Here is a 14335-nt window from a genome sequence, read left to right on the forward strand (position 1 = left end):
TAAACAAGAACCAACATCTTCTTTCCCACTAAGATTTATCTATCACTTGAAAAACCACCCACTCCTTAGAAGTTGAAAAAGTTATTTAAGTACAACCTCAGATGAACAACAACACATGAAGTATTGCATAATGTCAGTATTTATTCTGCAAAAACTAAGCCAAAAATGGAGAAACAGTGTGTAAAAAACTGAGCACACCCTTACTGCTTCTCCATGAATAAAGAGGGCAGCCAGCTGCTTCTAAGCAAATGCAACTGATTGACTGTTGATCAGCAAGTGTGAACACCTCCATAAAAAGCAGGAGTTTGGGTTGTTTGCTGTTCTGGAGCATTGTGGTGTGTTTGAACACAAGGAGGAAAGACAGCAGCAATGATCTTAGAGAAGCAAATGTTGCTGCTTGTCAGTCTGGGAAAGGTTATAACACCATTTGCAAGCAATCTAAAGTCCATTATTCTGCAGTGAGAAAGATTATTCACGAATCTAAAACATTCAAGGCAGTTGCCAATCTTCCAGGGAGTGGACGTTCCAGCAAATCAACCACAAGGTAAGACTGTGCAATGCTCAGAGAAATTGCAAAATATTCAAGACCTACATTGCAGTCCTACATCTACAGGCCTCAGTTAGCATGTTAAATGTTAAGGTTTATGAAAACAGTGCAATTAGATTAAGACAGAACCATTATTGTCACGGTTCTGGGTCATTTTGACCCAGCTTTTTCTGTTTCTTATGTTTTGGTGCTTTTCTAGATTATGACCTATGTTCTGATTAGTTAGTGATACTGTCTAGTCTGTGTTTCTCTGTCTAGTCCGTGTCTTAGTAAAGTGTGTTTTGTTTCCTATTTTTAAATTGAAGGATCATGGTCATTTGCGATGTCGGTGTGTTCCGTTTTACTCCTCCCTTGTCTCGTTAGCCCTGATCTCTCCCAGCTGTATCTTCCTTCTGTTTCTCATTCCCTGATTACTCCTCTGTGTCTATAAGCCCTGTGTTTTCCTGTGCTCTCTGTCGCGTCGTACCCTCATACCTCCCTGTGTGTTCTGTTTGCCTGCCAGTTTAGTTGCTTTCCAGTTTAGTTAGTTCTTTGTTCTATCTGTAATCCCACAATAAAGCCGAGGGTTTTTGAGTTCACCTGTGCCTCCGTGAGTCCTGCTCTTGGATCCACCTTTTCCTGCCTGCCTTCACACAGCCATGACAATTATGGTTCATTTGGAAGGGCTGCGAGGATCTTCTCTCTCTAAAAGAATTTAAAAATTGGCAGCATGGTTTAGGTTTGCAGAGCTGCGCAAACAGACACCTGAAACAATGTCCTTTGGACAGATGAGACTAAAGTGGATATGTTTGGCCATAATGCACAGAACCACACCAGTGTTTGATTTCTGGGGAAAACCAAACGCAGTAAATCAGCACAAACACCTTGGACCAGCTGTCTTGCACGGTGGTGGAAGTGTGACGATTTTGGCTTCTGTTGCAGCCACAGGACCTGAGCACCTCGCAGTCATTGAGACGACTACGAACTCTACAAACGTTTGTATACCAAAGTATTCTGAAATCAAATATGAGACCATCTGTCTGACAGCTGAAGCTTGGCCAAAATTCAATCGAAATTGAATCTGCAACAGAAAAAAAAAGAATCAAGCTGCTGCAGGGGCTCAGTTAAAGTCGAGACATCAACCTGATTGAAATGCTGTGGCAGGAACTCAAGAGAGCTGTGCATGAATAAATCATCACAAATCTCAATGCGAAGAGGCAATGTTGTAAAGAAGAGTGAGTCAAAATTGCTGACAAACTGATAATGTTACACAGAAAACCATTACTTCAATATACTGTTGATAAAGGTGGTTCTACAAGATACTGAATCATGGGTGCATTTAGCGTTTCACACACTGATTCCTCATTTTGGCTTCATTTTTGTTCAATAATAATGCCAAAGTCTAATATGTCCTGTGTCTGGGTTTATATTTAAAATTATTTTGGAACCTGGCAATTTAAGAAATTTTTATTTCTGTCTTATATCTTGTATTTAGACTGACAACTCCTGACCTCTCAAGTATATGCCTGTAAACTTATCTCACATACAGACACTGTTGCATTCACATCATCTGTCAGCACACAGACAGACACGGAAACAACAGCCAAACAGGGTGGAAGATTTCGGTGTTGATGCACCTGTTTTATCTTCTCGAAATCAGAACACAACCAGTAGGAAAAAAATACCTGAACATGACTCAAGTATGAGTCTGGAAGTGAATTTGACAGAAGTGTTGTTTTTTTGTTTTTTTTTTTTGTTCTTTTTGAAGTTGGCAGAAAATCATGCAAGTGCTGATAAAAGGTCCTGATAAGCTTTCAAGCGTACCAATCAGAAATTTACTATTTGGAATTGCTTCTTGATTCCCGTTCCCACTGCCAGCATAGGCCAACAGAAGCCGGCAACAGTAGGCGTCCTCATGCAGGAGCACATCAAACCACGATGACATACAGAGACTCATATTCACAGTAATTTATTTTACATTCTGCCCATCATAACCAGCTTGTATATTAAAAATGTAAACACTGATTGGTGGTTTCTTAAAAACGAAACTTTTTGTTGTTGTTGGTGCACACTATATGTTGAAATACTGTATCATAATGATGTGACGTTTCCAACTGTTAAAGTGTTAAATCGGATCCTTTTCTTGGCTCCATTGTTTGTTCTGACTTTAAATCTTAAGCTTGTTTGCCTTTAAGTAACTGACCGTGTGGCTTATGTCGTTTCCACCAATTACTTAGTAGATTATCTTTATTAGTACCTCAGTTCTGGGGAAATGCCGAGCTTTTAGTCAATGAAATAAGTTTTTAATTAGATTACAGAACACAATATTACTAAAATGTCTTAAGGGGATGTTTTTTTTTTGTTTTGTTTTTTTTGTATGAATTTAATAATGTCAAGGTGAAAGGCAATAATTTCCAGGAAATAGAAGCTTTTAACATCACCAGTGATGTTGCAGTAAAATGATGCTGAAGAAGGAAGGCCTCCAGCTTGAGAATCATCATCAGCGTTATTCCTTTCATTGACCCACGCCTGGACTGGTACATTATTCCCACCAGGGTCAAAGGCTAAAACTTGTCATCTGTGGAAGGAACAAGCTTCTATAATGCAAAAGGTTTGTGGGGGTTCATGGAAAACACTGATTAGAGAAGAGATAAATTGAAATTAAATTATCTCCACAGAGCCTCCAGTGTCACTGTGAATATTCAGCCTTGAAGCCTCCATTGTGTAAGAGGAAAAAACATTTAATTATGTCATATTTCCAGTCGACATGCTGTTTGAAGGAAGTTCGGTAAAAATGCAAATTTCTTTGTTTTGTTTTTTTGTTTTTTTGGTAACTGACAGATATGAACATGTAGAAACAAGGACCAACTTGGCAGTGTTTTTTGGAGGACTTCCACTTCTACACCCACAGAAAGACAGAAGACAATAAGTTTTTGTCCTACACAACTTTCATCATATTTTCCTTTTACTGTAAACGTAAAAGGAAATAAGGAAGTTACATGCAATATGAGTTAAATAAAATCCAAATTCACATTTGCATATTTTACTATTAATTCTCGTCCTAACGACTCATACACCCTATCAGTGTCAGGAAGGAAGCATGCATCTACCCATGTCGAGAGGCTTGAAACTGAGTCATGCAGCATGGCTCACAATTCCTTCACATGTGAGTCATTGACACGTGAGTCAAATGTGAGATGGACTCACATTTGAATACTAGAATACTTTGATAGACAGAGGAGATTGTAGTGCCCAGGTCTTGTGGCTGCAAAATAAGCCCAAATCATCACCCTTCCACCACCGTGCTTTTGTGATATGTTGAGCTTTGCAAACCTGCGCTGTGCTGCCATGTTCTTTTTTACAAAGAAGAGATTTTCTCCTGGTATCCCTTCCCAACAACCCATATTTGTTCAGTCTTTTTTTTTCTAATATTACTGTCATGAACCTTAACATGCTAACTGAGGCCTGTAGAGACTGAGCTGTAGTTCTTGGGGTTTTTTTGCAGTATCTCTGCACTTTCCAGAGGCTGAATTTGCCGGAAAATCCACTCCTGCAAATATTGTATCAATGTGTTAACACACTTTACATTCTCCAGAAGTATAGATATAAGTGCTCAGACTTTCTGATGATCAGTTAAACAAGTGCATTTGATTAGCAGCCGCTCACTGCTACTTCACCTCCGAATTCCGATGGAAGCAGTAAAGGGTGACTTTAAATTAATTGTTACCTTTTATAACAAATGATTTCTTATCTTACCTTGATGGAAGTGATCAAGACTATCAAGTATAAATGAGCCGCACTAATACCTGGAATTCAAATCTTTCCCTACATGTCACTATTCTGCAGTGAGCTATTTATGATTATTTAGTACTTTATAACTTTCCACTTAGATTATAATTAACTGTTTTGGATTGTATGGCATTGTAAAATTATAATACCTAAAATTCTTTACTTCTTATTCACTGAAAATTGTGACGTGAAGGGAAAACTATCTATTAGCAAGTTTGGGCTCTCTTTTAAACAAAAGGAACTATAAAGTTTTGTGCGTGTTGTTGTAAATGCACAAATCCAGTCATAGCTAGGAGGATTCGGGACTAGCCATTTGTGTGAACATCCACATTAGCCATCACAATTGAGGTTCAGCAAAGGGATTGTTTTCATATTCATCTAGGTTTCTTTTTTCTGTTTTTTTTTTTTTTTTTGGACAAAACCACAGGGAGCTACTGGAGATGGACAAAAGAGCCGCATGTGTCTCCAGACCCCCGTGACCCCTGATCTAAATGGATAAATAGCGCTACAGGCCGCGGAGAAGCTATGTAAATTTGCCTCTTGCTTTGTCTCTGTTTTGTATTTTGGGTCTGAGTGCTCGCACACTGTTGCCTGTTCATGTAAACCCTCTCATAAAAGTGAGTCCTAGCACATTCAGTGTAAGGCCCTTTAAAAAAAATTATCATTTTTAAAAATTCATATGCTTGTTTGTGCGCACACTTGTGTGTGTGTGTGAATTCTCCCATGACTGGAGAGTCACCACAGCAGTCACCGAATATTAGTATCTTCCCACATCAATCAGACTGAACGTTACTTCACAACACCAACAAACTCACGCAGCATGACTCATCACATGCGACAGGGAAAAAAAGTGTTTTCTGATGACATATTCTTTGTTTATTGCAGGGTACTCCCTTACAAACCGTCCAAACGGCAGGATGCGTTCCTGCTGTGATTACAGCTGAAGGCTCAGCCTCTTGTTAAAGAGGGAGAGGTGGTATATCATTACAATGTGCAGAAATAGCTGGTGTGTCAGTTCACGTAAACGTTTATATATTTAAGAATTGACGTCTATTATCTTATTGTCTGTCCTTTGTTTATTATTTTTTGTTTTTTTTATTGTTTCCCCATTTAGATATCTACATATGGGTGTGCATGTGAATGTGTGTGACCATTGAATTTGTGTGTATTTTAGTTTCACACTCTTATGCTCAGGAATGTGGTGAATAGCTTTCTCCAGGGGGAGGAGTTGGGTGATTGTGTATTTTACCTGCCTCGTTTCCCTCGCGGGTTTGTTTCCATTCCTTTGATTCGCTGGAGTTCCGCCTCACCTTTTAAGTGGAGTGTAAACATGTCTCAGCAAATTCAACTGCTACTCAGAGTATCCTACATTAACGATAAATTAATCCCGCAACTGGCAGACAGTCATCAAAACGTTTGAAAAGTGCTTGGGGTGTGGCGCCAAAACACAGAAGTTTACAGAGCCACTTTATGAATCAAAATGTTTATGATGCAATTGTCGACTTGTGTTGCATTTTATGGGTATGGCTCTTTTGATGTCACGGGAGTAAATACTTATGGAATGAGTTCATTCAGAGCGTGCGTTACATGAGCCATCATGTGGTTTCAGTAATGGCATATTTAATAACCGTGAGTATCACAATGTGAGAGGAATCTGCACCTGAAGTAAGATCCTAACGGCTGGCTTGGCTTGCCACGAAACACTCAGAAAAAAGGCGAATTCATGCAAACGTGAACTTTTTTTATCTATTTTTTCTTTATATTAGTTCAAACCAGAGGGTTACAGTGTAAACGTTTAGATTTGACTTTGTGTTTTTTGTGGATTTAAAAAGATTATTACAAATATGTAGTTTCACTCTAATGTCTGATAAATAGTTTGACTTTTATTTGCATTGGTTTTAAGGTGTTTGCATGTGAGATTTCGGCCTCCCAGTAAACCAGGCGATAACAGAGTTTCAACAGCGTATGCCTTTGAATTTGCCGCTAACTGACCACCAATCTAGGAACTTATCAGCTAATCTGCTGATGCAACTTGTTGGACCAACCAACAATATTTCTGAGCTTTATCCAGCAGATACAATTATTCCTGCTCTGTGGACTGGTCATTATTAACAGTGGATTTTTTAAAAAATAAATAAATCATTAGAGAATAGGGGATATTTTTAAGATTGCATTTCTGCAAAATACAATCTTTTGTAGACAATGCATGCCTAAACATGCCTGGCCAACAGAACTCACAGTACAAGCCTTTGACAGAGATCTTGTCACCAGAAATCAGTTTCTGGTGACAAAATCTTCTCGGTTTGCTTACAGACTGTGCATAGTCATGTGCAGATATCGTTTTAGAGTCACAATCTTAAATATGGGACAATTCTATTCCATTCTTTCCCATAAAAGCTGTGGAATAAAGTTTTTTATGGGTTATCTTCAGAGGACCTCTTTAATGTCAACTTGCTGGTGGTGCTCACTAACATGTTCAAGATTCATGGGACTATGAACATCTAATAAATTTAAAGACAATATAGTTTTTGTATGTTTCAAATCAGTGGGCATCTAGCTCTGCTTCACAATGCAGTAATTAACCTGGGGTCACGGCCTGAGGTCACAGGTCAGTATTTGTGTGAATAGGAGCATTCGGATGAGTAAATGGGTGTGTGTGTTTGTATTTGTGCTTATGAGGATGCCTGTGTGGCCATCAGCCAGGCAGGATGAGGAGAGTTGTGGCAGGCCCACAGTGAAAGGTACACACAGATAAGCCAGTGTGTGCGTAAGGAAAGTGACTTAAACTGAGAGTTTCCAAACACACCTGGGAGATGTTCTTGTAAGAGATAAAAGCTCGGGAGGGGGAAATCTACAGCAAATACCATTCATTTAAAAGCCTGACATTCAGGAATGGATAAGATTTGGCTTTGTTTTCTCTATGAGGAATTGCACTCTTCAGGATACTATTTAGACAGAGTGAGACAAAGTCATGGATGTAGTTTAAAGACATGTTAAACAATGAGATTATTCTTGTTTAGCTCAACAAACAGAGATGAAGGTTCGCTTCCTGCTTCTTACCAACAGTAAACATTGGTTTTCTTTGGCCATGATAGCACTCTCTGGTCAGCACTTACAATGGGGGAAAAAAAAAACTATTGCGCGTTAAGTGAGTGAATATGCATGTAGTGACGAATGCATCTGTGGAACATTTTAGTGTCTTTCACATCACGTTAGTAAAGTCATCAAGTAACCTTTGGACACAGAGGAACATTTGCTATCTAAAGAGCCAAGAGCTGATCCAAAGCACAATACCGGCAGTGATGGCAGATGCAGATGCTCTGTGGCTGTGTCATGATGACACTGACGAAAAAAAAAGGGGGGGAAGAAAGAAGAATCAGGATATGCACACTATATAAACCCTTCGGTGAGTAACACTAAATGTAAACTTAACTTTTCTTTGTTTACAGGAAAACGCCAAATGATACTTTTAAAAGGGGCCTAATGAGTGATTTTGGGTGTTGGAGAGGAAGTTACTGCAGTACTACTATAAATATAAAATATTTTAAATAAACCGCATCCTTAAGTACATTTGAAAAGAAAAATTGCTCTTGTTGTGACATCATACGTAACCTTTAAATGAACCTATCTTGGCCGCCGGTTTTCTTACTTTCCCTCTGCTGATCATCTTCAGGCAGCAGTCATATATCAGATGGGGTGGGACTCGTCCTGATTACCATTAAAATAGTAGTTAAGCTTCTAACATGTTGTTAAAGTTATGAAAGGGTGTATTTAAACCCAAACCATGATATTTTCCTAAACTACTTTTGGTGCCTAAACCTAAACAAACTGTAACTGAAAACTAAACTAAAATAAAACATAAATATGTCAGTCAAGATTTTGTAAAGGTCTAAAACCCTAACCTCCTGGGTGAAAGTCCAGTATCTGACTACCTCATCCTCTGGAAATAGTCTTATATTGCTTACTTTCCTGGACGAAATATTTTCCCCTTGAAACATGAATGATAAAGCAGTACATGCGAAGTTTGACCAGTTGCCCCAAATGACTTATCATCTGAGTCAGTCTGGTTGGAAATTAATCATTTCCACTTTCCTTTTTAAGGAAAAATTTCAAAAAGACTTAGCTGCTGTGTTTGAGATACGTTGTGGGTGAAGTAAGTGTCAGGTTGTCATAAAGAAGAAGAGTAGCTAGATGTGTTGATACCTTTGATCCAAAGGTCTCTGTCTCAGTACTTTGACACTGATGATCCATCAGCGTCAAAGTACAGAGACAACCAGTAACAATGGTTAAAGTGTGCCTGTCAGACCTGCTGATAAGTGAGACAAACAAAATAAATGTCCCTGCGTATTAATGCCCCCGTCCTAGTGTAGCGATTCAAGGAATCATTACACTAGGACAGGGACATTAAACAGGACAAGGACATTTGACAGGTCCTTTGTCAAACTAGGATCTGTTTGACAAAATGAAGCAGATTATGTCACAATCTAAAGGCACAGCTGAGGAACAAAGTCATTGAGATCTGTCAGTCTGGAAAGGGTTAAAAAGCCATTTCTAAGGCTTTGGAACTCCATGGAACTACAGTGACAGCCATTATCCACCAATGGAGAATACTTGCAACAGTGGTGAACCTATCCAGAAGAGGCTCGTCTATCAAAATTACTTCAAGAGCCTATCAATGACTCATTCAAGTCACAAATGAATCCAGAATGACATCTAAAGAATTGCAGGCACCTAAAAAAATAATAAAAATAATGACCCACAAGACTTTTTTTCAGTTTTATGTTTGCGAAAGAATGGGTCACTCTCAGGAGCTCAGTGACTTCCAGCGTCGTACCGTGATATGATGGCACCTGTGCAACAAGTCCAGTCATTCAGTGCTGTAACGCACACAGCCACTGGACCCTAGAGCAGTGAAGACATCTTCTCTCTAACGGGCAATCCAATGCACGAGTCTGAGTTTGCCAGTTGCCAGGAAAACGGTACTTGTCTGACTTCATCATGCCAAGCGTAAAGTTTGGTGGAGCAATTTCATGCTCCTTACTTTGTGGGAACATTTTAGGGATGTCCCCTTCCTGTTCCAACATGACTGTGCACAGGTACACAAAGCAAGGTCCATAAAGACATGGATGATTGAGTTTGGAAGAACTTGACTGGCCTGCATGGAGTCCTGAGAAAACCCTTTTGGGATGAATTAGAGTGGAGACTGCGTCTAAAATCAGTGTCTCACATACGTACTTCCCATAAACTTCTTCTAAACTTTGTAGAAAGCAGTTCCAGAAGAGCTGAAGCTGTTATAGCTGCAAAGGTTGGGCCGACATCATATTAAACCCTATGGATTAAGAATGGGATGGTCAAGGTTTTGAAGTTTAGGCTCATATATTGTGAAAACTGTGTAACCTCATTTTCAAATCTCTTAGTACTCTAATTTTAAAGGTAGCTAATGCTTTGAAGAAACTTTGACCTTTTTTTTAAATGTGTAGGACTAAATGTGTACTTCTTTTTCTGTGTTCCACTGAACTTGAAATCCATTTGAATTCTGATGACTCTCATGCATAAGTTCAATAAGGAAGATCTGTTATCCCTCATCCGCCCTCTTTCATGGGAGTTTAGGCTGCAAGTCTATTCTTGATATCACTTTATCTTTTGCATACTGTCAAACTCAATTCTGACATAACTCTTCTCCAATCATTTTCTTCTCTGCCTTCTGCGAACCAATCAGCCTCTGCTTTGAGTGCTTTAAATCCCAATGCTCTTCTGTCTTTCCTCCCCATCTCTGCTTCACCCTGGTCACTCCGAGCGCCATCTAAATCTCCATCTTCATCTTCACCACTACCAGCAACTGGACTCTGCGGTTCCTGTCCAAATAGCCTATTAACTGAATTCTGTTCGCAATAAATCACGTTCAGTTTTTCCAGTGTCTGTTTTTTGTATTAGATTCTAATTGTTTGGTACTTTTAACTTAACAAGGTCATTATAAGCCTCTGCATATGTCAAAAAGGGTAAAACTCTACAAAAGGAGTTCATTTTAACCTAACTTTAATTCCAAAAAGCCTGTAAACCTCTTTGTATGTGATAATAGGTTGGATTTGGGGCTTTTGAAGTAATTATAAAGACTAAACATTCAGACTGTCCAGAAAACATAAGAACTGCTCATTTTCTGTTCAGTTTCCACTGAGCAAACAAGAAAGTGACTTGGTCCGCACAGCCAAGTTCAGTTCGAGGATGAGAAAATACACTGAGGGCAGCAGCAGATTAGTGTGTTTCTGCCGTGTCTTACTCAATATGCGTTCCTTCAGCGCTGCTCCGAGCATATTCGAATATGATCAATGCTGACAGGGCTAGCCTGTACACTATATCCTCCTCTGTCTCTCCTATCTCTCTTTTTCCTTTCATTTTTCTTCTTCACTGACCAATTGGGCCCATGAACTCTTTGAACTGCTTGTCTGCAGAGAACGCAAAAACCAGCTCCTTACTGGAACTGACCAAGAGAGATAAACTGCGGAGAACAGATAAAGAAAAGTGTTAGACATATGCAGATGAATATGTGGGAAAGGGAAAGGGTTAGGAACTGCTGGGTTGGGTTTTTTTGCCTCTTCAAGTACTTGAACTTTTGCTCTCACTTGATCTTAGAGCTTCAATTTATCTGCCTATCCGAAAAAGAGAGCAGGATGGAGAAGGTGAGAAGGGGAACGGAGGCTGGGTGTTGGACGTGCGCCTCCTCTGTGTGGCACGCTCCTTACAGCTGGGCAGGGTTAACAGTTATGACACTGACAGGCTGATAATAACTTATAAAGTCGCTTTAAGAGTTGACGGAAGTCATCTGTTCAGTGTCACATCCAAGTGGCTATCAGATGTTTTCTTTCAGGAAATGGAATGACATTTGATAAGACACAAAGATTAATTGTCGTGGTGCAGGAAGCATAGTGGGGAATTCTGTTAAACAGTTTCATGTTTGCAACACTTCTGAGAAACAGAAAGCAAATTAAATTACACACTTCCATGTTCCTGAAAGTTTTAACAAGGTTCCTTTTTTTTTATCCCCTCAACCGTAATCTGAGAGACACTCTCATCTGCACGTACTGCAGTCATTCTCCTGTCAGCCATGTAGCCATGTGAAACTGTGCACGCACATATACGGCTCAATCACAGGGGGATGAATGTTATCAGAGCGCATTAGCGGGTGAAAGCACAAGGGTTAATTCAAGGACAATTTATAAGAGATTGGTTAAGAAGTCAACTATGATAATCCAGACAGACACACCTTGCCGTGCCAATCACTCCCTTCCACAGCCTTACGAGAAGCTTGAGCTCTCATGAGCTTATTGCCAAGAAGCAAAGACTCACTACTAACAAATGGGAGTGTGCAAGGCAGAAAGGAGGAAAGACAACAGAAAGGAAGAATGTGTAATTTAGCAACAGGTGATAAAAGCCTGGCAGTCAGCCATTTGGCTTTAGGTAAAGAAAAGCTTCTGTTGCTTTATGTATTTAAAGAGTGCGGTTCATTGTTAGCCGCACTCAAAATCATTAGCCATCGCCCGATCATCCCATACCAGTGCCGCTTATTTATATTTGTTAACTTGGATGTCCTTAAACTTTGTAATTGTTTTACTGTAATGAGCAAAAGTCTTGAGCCAGTTTCCATTACTTCATATTTTGCTGTGAAAATGCGAAATAGGCGCAATGATTTATTGAACAAGGAAATAGAGTATGCAGGGGGAAAACAGAGTTTAGATAACTCTAATGGGCTTGAAAGTCAATATTTGGTTTGACCACCTTTGCTCTTCACTGCAGTTTGAACTCTCTTAGGCAATCTTTCTTTTAATTTCTTAATATAATCTTCAGGAATAGTTCTTCAGGCTTCTTGAGGGACATTCAAAGCTCTTCTCTGGCTGTTGGATGCCATTCTTTCTGTTCTATGTCAAGACAATCCCAAATTGCTTCAGCAATGTTGGGTGAGGTCAATCCATGACTGATAGTGTTTCATTGTGTTTTTCTATCCAGCTATGCTTTTATTGCATTGGCAGTGTGTTTGGGATCATTGTCATGCTGAAAATTTAAGCCTATCTGATGGTTGCCAGATGGTACAGCAAAGTGAAACAAAATCTGATGGTACTTTTCTAAGTTTTAGAATTCAGTCAGTTTCGACAAGATCCCAAACATCACTGGCTGAAATGTAGCTCCAAACCAATGACCGAGCCTCCATCGTTTTTTACAGATGGGCACAGACCATGACTGTTGGACCTCTTTCATGACTCCTCCATAGACACTGATGACATATTCATATTTGAATTCATCACCTTACGGCAGTGGTCTCCAACCTTTTTTGCGCCACGGACCGGATTGTGCCCGACAATATTTTCACGGACCGGCCTTTAAGGTGTCACGGATAAATACAACAAAATAAAACCAGTATCTGTACCGAAAAAAAGATTTATTCATAACACACGTGAAAAGACCCAGGAAAACCGAGTAAACGAAAAAAAATGATAACAACATAACGCTAAAAACCGATTTTAAGAACCCTGAAAGCCATATATTTCACACCCGAGTCTTAACTCACGGCCCGGTACCAAATGACTCACGGACCGGTACTGGTCCATGGCCCGGGGGTTGGGGACCGCTGCCTTACAGGACCTGTTTGATCTTCAGTCCAGTTCTTGTGTAATTTGGTACACCTCAGCCCTGTTTCCTTTCCTTAAGAATAGCTTCTTGTCAGTCACCCTTCCACTGAGACCATTTCTGATGAGGCTTCAGTGAACAGCAGATGTTTCAGCTGAAGGGTTAGATGCATCTATCATTCCCTGTGTCAGGACCAATTTAAACACAAAAAACTGGTTCAGTTAGGTGCCTTCTTTATGCTCGGATGATTCATAGGTCAGTGGCTTAACAAATAAAAAAGCATGCCTCTAAAAATGGTCAAGTATAAGCAGTGGACTGAAAAAAAACTTAAAAAGCAGCTTTGAAATTCCTTAAGAAACACTGAAAGACCACAAAGTGACAAGAAACCTCAGAAGCACAATAAAACGATAATTAGTGTGTGTGTGTGTGTGTGTGTGTGTGTGTGTGTGTGTGTGTGTGTGTGTGTGTGTGTGTGTGTGTGTTTAAAGAAACAAGCAAATCAAACTTCTGTTTTGTGTTTTCCAAAAAAAGGAACTGTAGTAAATCTGAATGGAGAACTTTATCTGAAAAAAGTGTAAGTGAAAACAGTTGAATTGCATCATATACTAATGATGCAATCATACCACACCATTGCAGAATGAAAAAAAAAAACACTCAACTTAAAACTGCTGTGGTGCTCCTTTTTATTTACTTTAAACTGGTCTAACATGGCTGGTTCTTGTGCTTTGCATGATTTTAAACAGTGTGATTAATAAAAAAAAAAAGACACAGAAGAATGCAACAGATTATCAGATCAACTTGGGACCTCTCCATCCCATGGCTTTTTGGGGGATATTTGGACATTGGGGATTAGGGTTAACCTACTATAGGTTTGAACTGGGAATTAAAAGTGCAACTCGCTGGACTATGCTGAAAAATGAACCTTTTGCGATGATTTCCAGGTGGTATTGTGTGCTGTATAAAAAATCTGACTGTATTTTCTGCATTCATAATTCACTCAGTTTTGCCAAGATGCTCATAACCACTGGCTGAAATGGAGCACCAAACCATGACAGAGCCTCCACCATGTTTCGCAATTGTCTGCAGACACTGATTTACCTCTGTACTGACCTCCTCTGAAAACTGACAATTTAAACTAAAACCTTCAAATTTCATCACTCCATAAAACCTGTTACAACTTATCTTCAGTCCAGTTCTTATGTAATTTGCTATGCCTCACCCTTTCGTCCCTGTTTTCCTTTCTTTAAAATGGCTTCTTGATAGCCATACTTCTATTGAGACCATTTCTGATGAGGCTTCAGGGAACAGCAGATGGATCAACTGAAGTTCCAGATGCATCTCTCAGAGCAATTTAAAGACACAACACCGGTTCTTCCCTTAAGTTAAGAGCCTTTTTATGCT

General features: G+C 39.5%; 1 long non-coding RNA gene across 1 annotated transcript; it reads left to right on the plus strand.

The window, feature by feature from the left end:
• Window positions 1-370: 370 nt before the first annotated feature.
• On the plus strand, window positions 371-6043 carry LOC308397455. Its single transcript, XR_013971770.1, has 3 exons — window positions 371-544; window positions 4743-4842; window positions 5201-6043. It is a non-coding gene; the product is annotated as an uncharacterized lncRNA (long non-coding RNA).
• Window positions 6044-14335: the final 8292 nt, after the last annotated feature.

This window comes from Rhamphochromis sp. 'chilingali' (assembly GCF_963969265.1).
Source record: "Rhamphochromis sp. 'chilingali' genome assembly, chromosome: 5".
Lineage (NCBI taxonomy): Eukaryota > Metazoa > Chordata > Actinopteri > Cichliformes > Cichlidae > Rhamphochromis > Rhamphochromis sp. 'chilingali'.